At 41.8% G+C, this 12,698-nt stretch overlaps 1 protein-coding gene across 2 annotated transcripts in view; it reads right to left on the bottom strand.

Moving 5' to 3' along the window:
* The window catches only part of LOC138747523 (thyroid hormone receptor alpha), a 471,266-nt gene that overhangs the window by 315,883 nt on the left and 142,685 nt on the right, over window positions 1-12,698 (bottom strand). For both annotated transcript variants that reach the window (XM_069906806.1, XM_069906805.1), the window contains one exon: window positions 11,786-11,844. The gene's annotated coding sequence lies outside the window, so the exon portion shown is untranslated. The remainder of the gene's footprint in view (window positions 1-11,785; window positions 11,845-12,698) is intronic.

Here is a 12,698-nt window from a genome sequence, read left to right as displayed (position 1 = left end):
GGGTAGCTCATGTTGTCCTGTTGTTTAAAAAAGGCACCAAAGATAAACCAAGTAATTATAGGCCGGTGAGCCGACGTCAATAGTAGGTAAATTATTGGGAGGAGTTCCGAGAGACAGGATATATAGTTATTTGGACAGTCATGGGCTGATTAAGGACAGTCTGCATAGTTTTGTGCCTGGTAGGTCGTGTTTACCGAGTCTTTTAGAGTTTTTCAAGGAGTTTACCGAGAAAGGTAGATGAATGAAAGGTTGTGGATTTTGTCTACATGGACTTTAGTACAGCCTTGGATGAGGTCTCACATGGGACGTTAGTTCAGAAATTTATGACATTAAGTATCCATGGAGAGGTTGTAAACTGGATTCGAAATTGGCTGAATGGGAGAAGACAGAGAGTGGTAGTGGATGATTGCTTCTAAGACTGGAGGCCTGTGATTAATGGTGTGCCTCAGGGATCTGTGTTGGGACCATTGTTGTTTGTTGTCTATATCAATGATCTGGATGATAATGTGGGAAATTGGATCAGCAAGTTTGCTGATGACACTAAGATTGGAGGTGTTGTGGACAGCAATGAAGATTTTCAAGGCTTGCAGAGGGATCTGGACCAACTGGGAGAATGGGCCAGAAAATGGCAGAGGAGTTTAACGCAAACAAGTGTGAGGTGATGCATTTTGGAAGGGCAAATCAAGGTAGGACATACACAGTAAATGGTAGGGAACTGAGGAGTGTGGAGGAGCAGAGAGATTTGGGAATACAGATACATTGTTCCCTGAATGTGGACAGGGTTGAAAAGAGATATTTTGGCATTTGAGCCTTTATCAATCAAAGTATTGAGTATAGGAATTGGGATGTTATGTTGAAGCTGTTTAAGACATTGGTGAGGCCAAATGTGGAATATTGTGTGCAGTTCTAGGCACCTAACTACAGGAAGGATATCAATAAGATCAGTGGCACATCTAGGGAAAATAGTCCCTATGGCAAGCACTGAAATTGCCCCCCCCCCATTAAAACTTACTTACTTAACCCTTAACCCTGAAAATTAATGCTGTTCATACCACCTTATATCTTGCAGTCGTGGAGCAAAGGAGTTGGCAACAGAATACACTGTGGATTCAATATTCCCACGAAACCCAAGAACTGGTTTGGAGGACATGCAGGATAACATGAGGACAGGTAGGGAAGCAGAGTCTGTAATTCATGATTGGAAGAATCAAGATACAATTACTGTTTCACTTCTATAAATATCAAGGTGATATTTTGATGCTGTTTGTCTATTCACCTGATGGGCAATGACCTGTTTGTATGCATCTTTAATCTGAATTACCGGTTCTGTGGTGATGCAAAAGGTCCAATATTTGAGCCGATGACCTATCCATTATTTATTGTAACATAGTATTGTTGTGGCACAACCAGAGGCAACTGTATTTCTTTCTAAGTTGATGATTCATGATGGCCCTTCAAGTCTGTAATTGGTGATAGTGATGTTCTGCTAGATGATTTGAGTTCAGTTTTAGCCGGAAGGGAGTGTGTGTGTGTGTGTGTGTGTGTGTGTGTGTGTGTGTGTGTGTGTGTGTGTGTGTGTGTGTGTGTGTGTGTGTGTGTGTGTGTGTGTGTGTGTGTGTGTGTGTGTGTGTGTGTGTGTTTGAAAACAATTCTTTTCATATATTCTTTAACCAATGTTATACCCAAGTTTCACCCAAGTAAATTACGCCACATTCTTTCCTATTGAAGTGAAGGAACAATACATTTATTAAAACATATCTCTGCACATAAATTATATTTAATCTAAGTAATATGTATCATTTCTGTATGTGGAACAGGAGAGCTAGTCATTATCATGGTAGTATTTCCTCTCTTAAAACCAATGGGAACTCCATCAAACGAGTTGGTGATCATTCTATCTATTATATCCAAAAAGCTTAAACAAGAATGAATGGTTGCTAAATAAAACCTGTCACTAGATAATTTACTGACAACATAGATGAGAGGGCATTTTAATGCCAGGAATAAGTATAGGATTTCTTTGAGTAAATTTAATTTGAATTATAGGTCATGCTTGTTACATGAGTTACCAGTTTTGCTTTCAAAGTATAGTTTTGCTCATGCATACTCCGCCCCCATTCTCAACCACACACTCAGACACGTGAACACAGAAGCATATGGAGGCGACAGACAGGACTAAGGGATCAGCGAGGCTGAGGTGGTTGGGAGTTAGATGGGGGGGCAACAGACAACTGGAACTAAGAGCAGCGAAGCGGTCAGGCGTTGCATCAGGCTTGGGAGTTGGATGTCGGGCTTACTCAGGCAGCATCGCAGCGAGGGCAAGATCAGCGGTCAGGTTGATGGGCAACTAGCACGAGGCAAAAGGCAAGGATCAGCGTTGGGCTTGGGAGTTCAATATTGGGCTTGGGAGTTCAATATTGGGCAGGCGAATCGAGGACAGTGGTGCCCCCCCCTTCAAGTGGTGCCTAGGGCATGTGCCCTGCCTGCCATACTCTAGATATGCCTATGAATGAGATTGAAAAAGTGGAGAGAAGATTTACTAGGATCTTGTCCAGCATTCAGGAATTGAGTTACAGGGAAAGTTTAAACAGGTTAGGACTTTATTCTCTGAAGTGAAGAAGAATGAGGGGAGATTTACAAGATCATAAGAGGTATAGACAGAGTGGATTTGAGTCAGCTTTTTGCACTTAGATTGGGGAGATTAATAGGAGGGGTCATAGTTTTAAGATGAAAGGGGAAAGATTTATGGGGAACATTAGGGGGAAGTTTTTCACTCAGAGAGTGGTGGGAGTGTGGAATGGGTTGCCATCTGATGTGGTGAATGAAGGCTCAATCTTGAGTTTTAAGAATAGATTGCATTGATACATGAATGGGAGAGGTCTGGAGGGATATGGAATGGGAGCAGGTCAATGGGACTAGTTGACTAGAGGGGCCGAATGTCCTGTACTGTAGCATTCTGTGGTTCTAAGTCTGCAGACATCGTGATTGAAGTAAATAAACAATGCAAGAAAACCTCAGCAGGTCAAAGAGTGTCCTTTATAAAGCAAAGAAATGTTTGTTTTGCATTTTGTTTAAAAGTTTATATCCAGGCTACTGTGGAATTAAGTGGAAAGAGAGCAAATAGAAATGGATGAGGAAAGGTAAAATGGGAGGAATCAAAGAGAGAGGGAGAAATATAGGCAACGTTGATGGGTGAGATGGTAATGGGGCAGATATAGGGCTATGACCCAGTTTTCTGGGTAATAGAGACCTCCATGTAATGGATAAGTCTGATTATGTCCTGTGCATGTCAATCCCTTTAAGAATGTTGCATATTCCTATGAACCCCCTCTCATTCTTATGAACTCTGGGACACGTAGACAATCTAAACAACCATTCCACATATAGTAAATCAGCTGACCCTGGAACAAACAGGTTGATGGCAAGTATTTTAGTCATACAGCACAGAACAGGCCATTCAGCCCAAATCATCCATGCCAACCAAACTGGCATTCTAGGCTAGCCTGCACTTGATCCATACACCATTTCTATCCACATATTTGTCCAAATATCTTTTGAATGTTGTCATTGTGTCCACTTCTATAGCTTCTTCTGGAAGCTCTTTTCAGATGCAACTGCCCTCCATGTGAAAATGTTGATCCTCTGGTCCATCATAAATCTCTCCCACCTCACCTAAAACTTATGTCCTCTTGTTCCAAGATTGTCCACCCTGGGAAAAAGTATGGAAACAAAATCTGTACACAATACTGCAGGTGTTGTTTCACCAATGCATTAGGGATTAAGGAAATCTTAATCTAACTGTGCAGTACTCCATATGTTAGAATAAGACTTCCTTGCATGTGCATTCAAATCCTCTCCTAATAAAGGCCTAAAGAACCATTTGCCCTCTTAATCATTTGCTTCACCTGCATGTTGGCCTTCAGCAATTTATGTGCAAGCAAGCCTTGGAGCATTCGAAAATAAACCCAAGTTGGCAAATATTCTGCTTCTCTCTTATATTCCATCTACCATTTTCTCAAGTCAGCTGCAAACCCATAAAACTGAGCCTTAATGTGACCCATGTTGAATAAAACCAAATAAATATCTGAGCTTAGTTCTGCCAAGAATTGGGAAGACAATAGAGAAGATGCAGCTGAGAATACAACCTAATTATTACTCCAGCCATGGGAAAAAATCTGCAAACTAGATTTTGTCAGTTAACATTGCCTATTCAGAAATGAAGTTGAGGTGTTGGTGGAAGAATATACTGTAAAGAACAACGTTGTGAACTAGGCAGCGAAAATGGAAATGTGTGCACTAATCAATTACTTCCTGCAAGAGTCATGAATCAGAACATTGAACAGTCATGTGATTACAACAAACCCTCCAATTGATCTAGTGGGGACATAAGATTCTCCTGCATTGAGTCAAGCAGTGAGAGCTTCCTCAAATCAAAAAGTCAATGTACTACCATCAATACAAGTTCTTAAAGGAAAACCAAAGACCTATGGAGAACAAATGAATAGAGTAAGTCTGTATATAATGTAAAGATAAGAATCATTTATTTCAAGAAAGGGAAACCAAAGTAGTGTATGTAAAAAAAAATGAAGCCTTAGTATAAAACTTTCATGTACCCACTTGTGGAACATTTGTATTGAGGTTAGTAATGGTGCAATTGGGGTGCACCATCTATCACTGGGAATATCATTACTTAGACCTGTGGGTTAAATGAGATGATGCATCACAATCGGAAATAAAAACTGAACTTTTTTACACTAATTCCTGCATTTAAGATGTGTGGTAATCGTTGGAAAAGTCTTCGCTGTAATTTAATTTAATTTATTGGCTTCTCTGCTGTAATTCTTGGAATAGCCTCGATCAAGCAACCTTTAGGATTCACAGAAACTCGATTCCTATTTGCACGCCATTCCATGTCGCATGCATGTCTCTCATTTTAATTTTAAATGATTTGCAAGTAAACTGCAAGCTCCAACCAACAATAAATACCAACAGAGAATACTGACCCCTCCCCCCCTTAGAGATCCCCACATCCCTCGAAATAATGTGAAACAGCAGGATATGACTTCAATCAGATTAGATTATCCTTCAGCAGTTTTGGTTGGGAGAAGTTTCAACATGGGAAAAACACCTCTGCTCTTCGTTGAAACACAATGCCACATGATCCATAAGCCAAGGCTGCATACTAGATCAGTTTGGATGACGTTGGATAAATGCATTTAATCAGAATAATATGGCATGTATTATCACAGAGCTCATAAAATCAAACAATTTTCATTGCTGGGCTAAAGCAATTTTTTCTTTATGATTTTCTTCTGCTCACTTCTCGCTAACACTTAAGTTTCATGCTCTGATCCCCAGGATAATCCCAGTTTAAGTGCGAAACATGCTGATTGAAGCCTCTGTGTACCTCAGTTAGTGGCTGCAAAGGAGGGCCATCTGAATATTTTCTCTGTAGATGAATACAAATATTGAGTTGACTGTTCCACCCAAAACCACAGCCCGGCTTGGTTTTGGCATAGGATTCAGACACAATGAACTGTTCCAAGGAAGAGGCCCTCCACTGAAGCTGGGGGGAAGTTGGAAGTCAATTTCTTTATAAAACCAGCCTCCATCAAATCCAAATTTGCCACACCACCTCCCTGTGGAAACGCCTCCCATTGCCCTAATCCAGGTCAAGGAACGTTAATTTTATATGCCTTGTGCATTGAAAAATAAAGTGTCTTGTGTCTGAGGGAGAAATTGGAATAGAAAGCAACCGCAAAGCTGCATGAAGAAGTGCAGAGAGTAAACTAGACCTGCTGGAATTCACACGCTGAAGTTGAAATGTTTCTGGGCTGTTGGAAGTGGTGGAACTAAAGAGCAACAGGATTGGCATCTTCCTAATTAACTGAGACACGCACCAACGAGTTCCTGATACTGTGGCTCACTTTAACAAGGATGGCGAGTCCCAGCCGATGAGATGATAAAAGTGAGAAAGGGCTCGTTAATGGAAAATCACGATCAATGAATCCTGATGTAATAAAACAATAAAGCCATTTCAAGGCAAGTAGGGGAAAATATTCGATTAGCCTTGATGGAGGGTTCACACTCAAAACATTGACTGATAATTTCTTCTCGTGGATGTTGTCTGACCTGCTGAGTTCCTCCAGCAGTTCTTTGCTTGTGTGAGACTTTCGAGATGTTTTAAGGATGAAAGGGAGCAATATTCCAGCAGAGATTTGTTAGATTCACACAGGAGGCTTTCAACTAGTATGGCAGGGAGTTGAGATCCAAGATGGAGAGAGAGCTACTGGAAAGGTTAAGAATAGCGAGGAAGCCAAAGGAAGTGGGTTGAATCAGCCAGGCTGTCAAGGTGATGTGGGTAAAATTTGTTGTGTTTACTTTAATGCAAGAAACTTGAATGGGGAAGTAGATGAACACAGAGCATGGATAAGTAAAGTACAATGGGATAACATAGCCAAAATGGAGACATAGTTGAAGGAAGATCAGGACTGGCACCTCAATGTTCCAGAGTACATTAATTACTGATGTGATCTTCTTCTGGCGATCCATCCTGTAGGGGTGATGATGGTTCCTTTCAGTCAGTTTGTGGGGTTTATACCCCACACCTCAGAAAGGTACAGAATGTGTGTGAATGAATTTTAAGTGAGTAGGGGTTTGCACAAGTCCAGACCCACCCTCTCGACATCCTGTCCCGGATCCTACAGCCTGGTGAGGTCCAAGATGGCTGGGGAAGTTCTGTTGCAGTGAATGGCCAGACCGAGCTTCGATGCAAGGGGCACCCTTTCCGCGCTTCATGGCCTATGTTTTCTAGATGGCCGTTGACCCTATAAGAGGGCTCGTCTGTCCTTTGACAGGTCTTGTTCTTCATTGTGCAGGGTGTCTAGCCACCCTCCGCACCAGGCAAGCCTGGTAGGGAAGCCTGTTTAGTCGCTGACCACCCAACCATGTGACAGGTAGTATTGGGTTACATGGTACCAGTGGCACTCAGACGAGTGACCTGACATCAGTGTGATAGGGATAGTGGGGTGGGAGGTTGCAATATTATTCACTGTAGTCTTTTGAGGACATTTTGTAGAACCATTGTATGAGGCAGTGAGGGTGGAGATAAAGAACCGAAAAGAAGTAGTCAGCTTGATGGGTATGTACAAAAGTAATTGGGAGATAGAGGATCAAATCTGGAGAGAGATTGCTCATGTCTGTAAAAATAGCAAAGCTGTTAATAAAAGAAAATGGTGGCGCTGCCAATACGGCAGGGCTGCCACTGAGGTATGGACCCACAGAGAGCAGAGAACAGAGAACAGGGGCTCTGTGACTGGGGAACATCAGTCAGCAAGCTCTGATGATACAAGGCAGGTATCACACCAACTGCTGGAAACTGGCTGGAGGGGTACCAGGTACAGGAACCAGGATACCCGAGGGTGCTGAGGGAGCTGAAGGGTCCCTGACCGTGTCGGAGGTTCGGATCAGGAGCTCAGGTTGCCAATTGTTTGGAGTGGACTCTGTGCGGCTATGGAGGCTGCGGAAGCGCTAGGGGCGAATCTATGGAGATTCAATGACTCTGGGGGGACTCTCTTTTGCTTCTCTTTCTCCGACTGTGAGGGAATGAAACAGTAAACATTCCCTGCAAAATCCTTTCACTATCTCAAATTGCCAGAACATTTCTTTTCCATATGCGGATGGCGTCCTTTTGTAGCCTGGGCGTTCATATTTTCAAAGGCTGGAAAGACATTGTCATCCTACAGCAGTCTCGCAACTCCCAAACTCCCAGTTGAATCTGATATTTTCATAAGGTTTACTGATCCTCAGCGAAGGTCTGTCGCCAGAGAAGGACACCACCCTCTTTCTCCAAAACTATTTCGGCTTCTTTCTGTCCTTCTCTACAGCTCCTGTCACATCACGCAACATGACAAGCGATACATGATATGGCAAGGGCCAACTGCAGCGACGGCTTGGCTAGTTCCCTGCTGAGCAATGGCATGAAGACACAAAGCTTGTAAGCTGGTGGAAAATAATTTGGCTTATTGCATGTTGATAAATAAAGAAAGCAACGGCAAGCTGCCAACTGTGCTCAGGCTAATCATATCGAAGAGTAATGAGGCAGGATAGGAGCTTTGAGCTCAAACACAAACACTGTAAAACACAGGAGGGGGACTCACCCAAAGGAAAAACATATGTATTATCTGTTTCAGAGTCTTGCATATGTTGTATCCATTACAATACTTCAACTTAACTTCTTGTCAATCTACCATAAGAGTTATCAGCCAAGTGCAGTGATATCAGTATAAAAGATACAGTAAAACCCCTGTTATCCAGAATTCAAGCAACTGGCAAAAAAAATCAGGGAATAGGTAAAAAATACGGAAGTTTAAAATTGGTGCACCTCACTGTTAGTTCACCAATTACACAACATGCAATCTCAAGCAACCGGAAAATTCACTTATCTATCATCTACTAATCCCCATAGATGCCAGATACCAGGGGTTTTACTGAATTTGATTACTTTTCAAACATGATCTGAGCTAGAGTAGCATCACAGTTGCCGGGACCACAGTTCCATACCAAAGCCAGGCAGGTTGGTAAAATATCTCTTTGTGAACATTAATGTGAAAAAGGATCAAAGAGGAATTAATGTTCATGAGTGAAAGAGACTGTGGCATTGGTATAATGTGGAGGGGGTGGGGGTGAATGGGTCAAATGAGATTGCTCCACAAGCGGATGGCATGGACCCAATGGGCCAAATGTCCTTCTTCGAGGCCATTAGAGGTTAAGTACAAAATTAATTCGATTCATGTGAAACTTAGCATTCTTGTTTCTTTTGTGTCTCCTTTGGGAGGTAAAAGTCAGAGAGCAAGGATAGACAGATGAACTGTGGGGATTGGGTTTGGTTGGATGTGGGCTGGTATCAACATTTTCAAGCAAAATAACAACTGCAGGACATAATCCATGTACCTCAGCTAAAGGGCGCAGGAATCATTTGTCAAGAAACCATTTCTATCTTTTCTTTCATAACCCCCTTTTTATTGTTTTCTCTAAATTTCTCTCCACATCTCCGAGAGCATCTCCCTCCACCTATTTCTCCATCTCCTGCCTTCTATCCAATACCCTATCAAGACAGCCCCTCCTCAGCTTCCCCTCTTTTCTTCCCTTGAACATATTTGATATCACCCCTCCCATCCTTAGTCTCGATGGAGGATCCTGACCCAAAGCCATGACGGACCATTCCAGCAAGATCCCCACATCCGCCATTTCTTTTGTTTCAGATTTCAGGTTTATTGTCAGAGTACATACATGACATCACATGCAACCCTGAGATTCCTTTTCCTGCAGGTGCGGCAGAAATTCTATTTATAACTGTACACGGTAACTGCAAACTGTACTCAAGAAAGAAAATATGTATATAAAAGAGAGAAATGTAAACAGACTGATTAGGTAATACAAAAAAAAATTCAGTAATAAATAAGGTGCAAAGTAAATGAGTGCCTGATTGAGTTTGTTGTTGAGGAGACTGATGGTGGAGAGGGAGCAGCTGTTCCTGAACCTGGTGGGTGTGAGTCTTGTGGTACCTACACCTCTTTCAAAGACTCTTTCAAATTTCTACCGGTGTACATTGGAGAGCATTCTGACTGGTTGCATCATTGTCTGGAACGATGGTGCCAATGCACAAGGCGGGAAAAGGCTACAGAGAGTTGTGAACTCAACCAGCAACATTACGGGCATCAGTCCTCACTCCAATAAGGTCAAGAAAGCAGCTTCCATCATCAAGGACCCTCACCACCCAGCCCATGCCTTTTCTCACTGCTACCATCAGGAAAGACGACACCCAATGTCACAAAACATCTCCACCATCAGATTTCTGAACACACAATGAACCACAGACACTACCTCACTTCTTTTAATTAATTATTCTTTTGAAAAATAATGCATTTATAGAAATGTAATTTACAGTCATTTTTGCACCTGCTGCCACGAAACAACAAATTTCATGACATATACTCATGATAATAAAACTTTATTCTGATTCTGATTCTTGATGGTAGCAACGAGAACAGAGTGTGTGCTGGGTGGTGTGCGTCCTTAATGATTGCTGCTGCTCTCTTATGGCAGTGTTCCCTGTAGATGTTCTCGATGGTGGGAAGAGTTTAGCCTGTGATGTACTGGGCTGTGCCTACTACATTTTGCACAGCTTTCCACTCAGGGGTATTAGTGCCTCCATACCAGGCCGCGATGCAGCCGGACAGCACATTTTTCATGACACATCTGTAGAGGTTTGCCAGGGTTTCCTTTAAAGTAGGGTTAAGTTGCATGTAAACTCAGTGAACTCATAAGGAAGTAGAAGCTTTCATCACGATGCCCCGTTGGTGTGTTGGGTCCAGGAAAGGTCCTCCGAGGTAGTGACTCCCGAGAATTTAAATTTCCTCACCCTCTCCACCTCTGATCCCCCAGTGATCACTGGATCTCTGGTTTTTCCTTAATAAATTCTACAATTAGTTCCTTGGTTTTAGTAACATTGCATTGTGCACTTAAATTTGCCGAGTATTGCTAACAAACAGAAATATTAGAGGTTTCATACTTACACGTGTCTAATTAGAAAGTTATAGTTAGATGTAACTTGCATTGAATTTGGTCATATGACATCTAACTAATCTGATAATAGTGGTGAAGTTAACTGTTCTGGCAGTGAAAATTCCTGTGTAAATTCCATTGTTGGTTAACACGTTAATCTTTTAACCGTTTGAAAGATATTCCTATCACTTTTACTCCATCTCACCAGATTAAAAAATGATAAAGGTGTCTTTTAGCAATTAATTCCATTTGAAACTCCCACCTCTTCCCTAAATGTTACCATTTGTTTCCCCCTCATATCACTAAAACACAAGCTCTGGTAAAATAGTCAATTTTATTTGACAGTAAAATATTAACATTGCTCCAGGATTTCATTTTCATTTAATTTAATTTTGTAAATTTTAATTTTTAAAATTTTTAATTTGACTTTTATTTTTAAAATTTAAATTTAAATGTAGACATACAGCACGGTAACAGGCCATTTTGGCCCACAAGCCGGTGCTGCCCGATTTACACCTAATTGACCGAAAACCCTGGTACATTTCGAATGCATCAGTAGGTGGGAAAGTTACTGGAGTGAATTCTGAGGTTCAGAATCACCCAGGATTTGGGTAAACACGATTGATTAGATGGCTTTTAGTGTTGGAAATCTGAGAGAGCTCTTTGAAAAGGTGACCAAGAGAAATTATGAGAGCTGGATGGTGAACGGTGTAGGAATCAATGGATTTTAACAAGATCTTTAACAAGGCCCCTCAGGCATTTCCATCTGGGACATTAATTCACATGGAATGATAGGAGATCTGGCCAATTGGATTCAAAACTGGCTAAGTAAAAGGAGACACAGTGTAATAGTAGAAGGTTGCTTTCCTGACTCTATGACCAGCAGTGTCCCACAGAAGTTGGACATAAGGGTATTAAAGATTAAGGGTATTAAAGGTAAAGTATAAGGGTATTAAAGGTTACGGAGAGAAGGATTGTTAAGGGTATTAAAGGTTAAAGGTATTAAAGGTAAAGTATAAGGGTATTAAAGGTTACGGAGAGAAGGCGGGGACGGGGTACTGAACTTTAAGATCAGCCATGATCTCGTTGAATGGCGGAGCAGGCTCGAAGGGTCGAATGACCTACTCCTGCTCCTATCTTCTATGTTTCTATGTTTGATATCATTCAATTCTCCTACAAGTAGAACAAAAAAAAAGACTGCGTGAAAATCTAAATGTACCTCATGGCTTCAGATTTCTGAGTTTTCCTTCACCCTTCGGAAACTGCCACAGAATCCTCCTGCAATAAAAATACATGCAACTTAACCCTACTTTAAAGGTAAAGGTTCCACTATTGTCATGTAACACTACATTTAGAATATAACATACATGAAATTCTTTAACCTTTGTCTACCGTAAGGCAGACAGAGAGTCACCACATGGTCCAGCTCCCCTTACAGAAACCTACAGCACCTGGTGTTCCAAGTTGGTCTCCCCTCCAAGTACTGATCAGGCCTGAGCCTGCTTAGATCAGACAATCTCAGGCATATTCAGGCTATTAGGCTTTTGAACATGTCTCTAAACACATTTGATATTTATGGTTCCTCAAATGTGTTGCCTGGTAACAAGCAATTCACATTCACAATTCACATATCTCACTCTGTCATGTGGTATAAAAATACACTTTCTCCTGTTTTTTAATATTATCAACAGTGAGCTAAACCTTTGTGAAGAAAAGAGTGGGCCCTCTTGTGATTATTGAAGCCATTTTGGCTTATGCTCCATGAGACACTTTTTAACCAAAAGAATTGAATTCCCGATTACATTTTCAATCATCATTTGAGGCAATTGTGCAAAAAGGTGCAAACTCAGAGTGAAAAGAATTTTACAGAATAGCAGGGTCGGTGCCGAGAAGGGTCATCTGCAGGCATTGCCCCGCCAAAACGAGGTGCTGTGCCCCCCATACAGTTGCACCCATCCCTGGCTGTCAGACCTGCCCCACTCCCTCCCGCATCAGTAGTGTCTAGGTTGGTGCACCTGTCCCCGGCCACCTCACTAGCGTGTGTCAAGTGTCAATAGCGTGTAATGACGCTTGATGTAATAAAAAGAGTGTCCTCGTGCCCCACGTCAGAAGGGCGGATGGCATTAACGACG

The sequence above is a fragment of the Narcine bancroftii genome, chromosome 12 (assembly GCF_036971445.1).
Source record: "Narcine bancroftii isolate sNarBan1 chromosome 12, sNarBan1.hap1, whole genome shotgun sequence".
NCBI lineage: Eukaryota > Metazoa > Chordata > Chondrichthyes > Torpediniformes > Narcinidae > Narcine > Narcine bancroftii.
The sequence above is the reverse complement of the archived record's forward strand: the minus strand, read 5'-3'. Positions and strand labels throughout refer to the sequence as shown.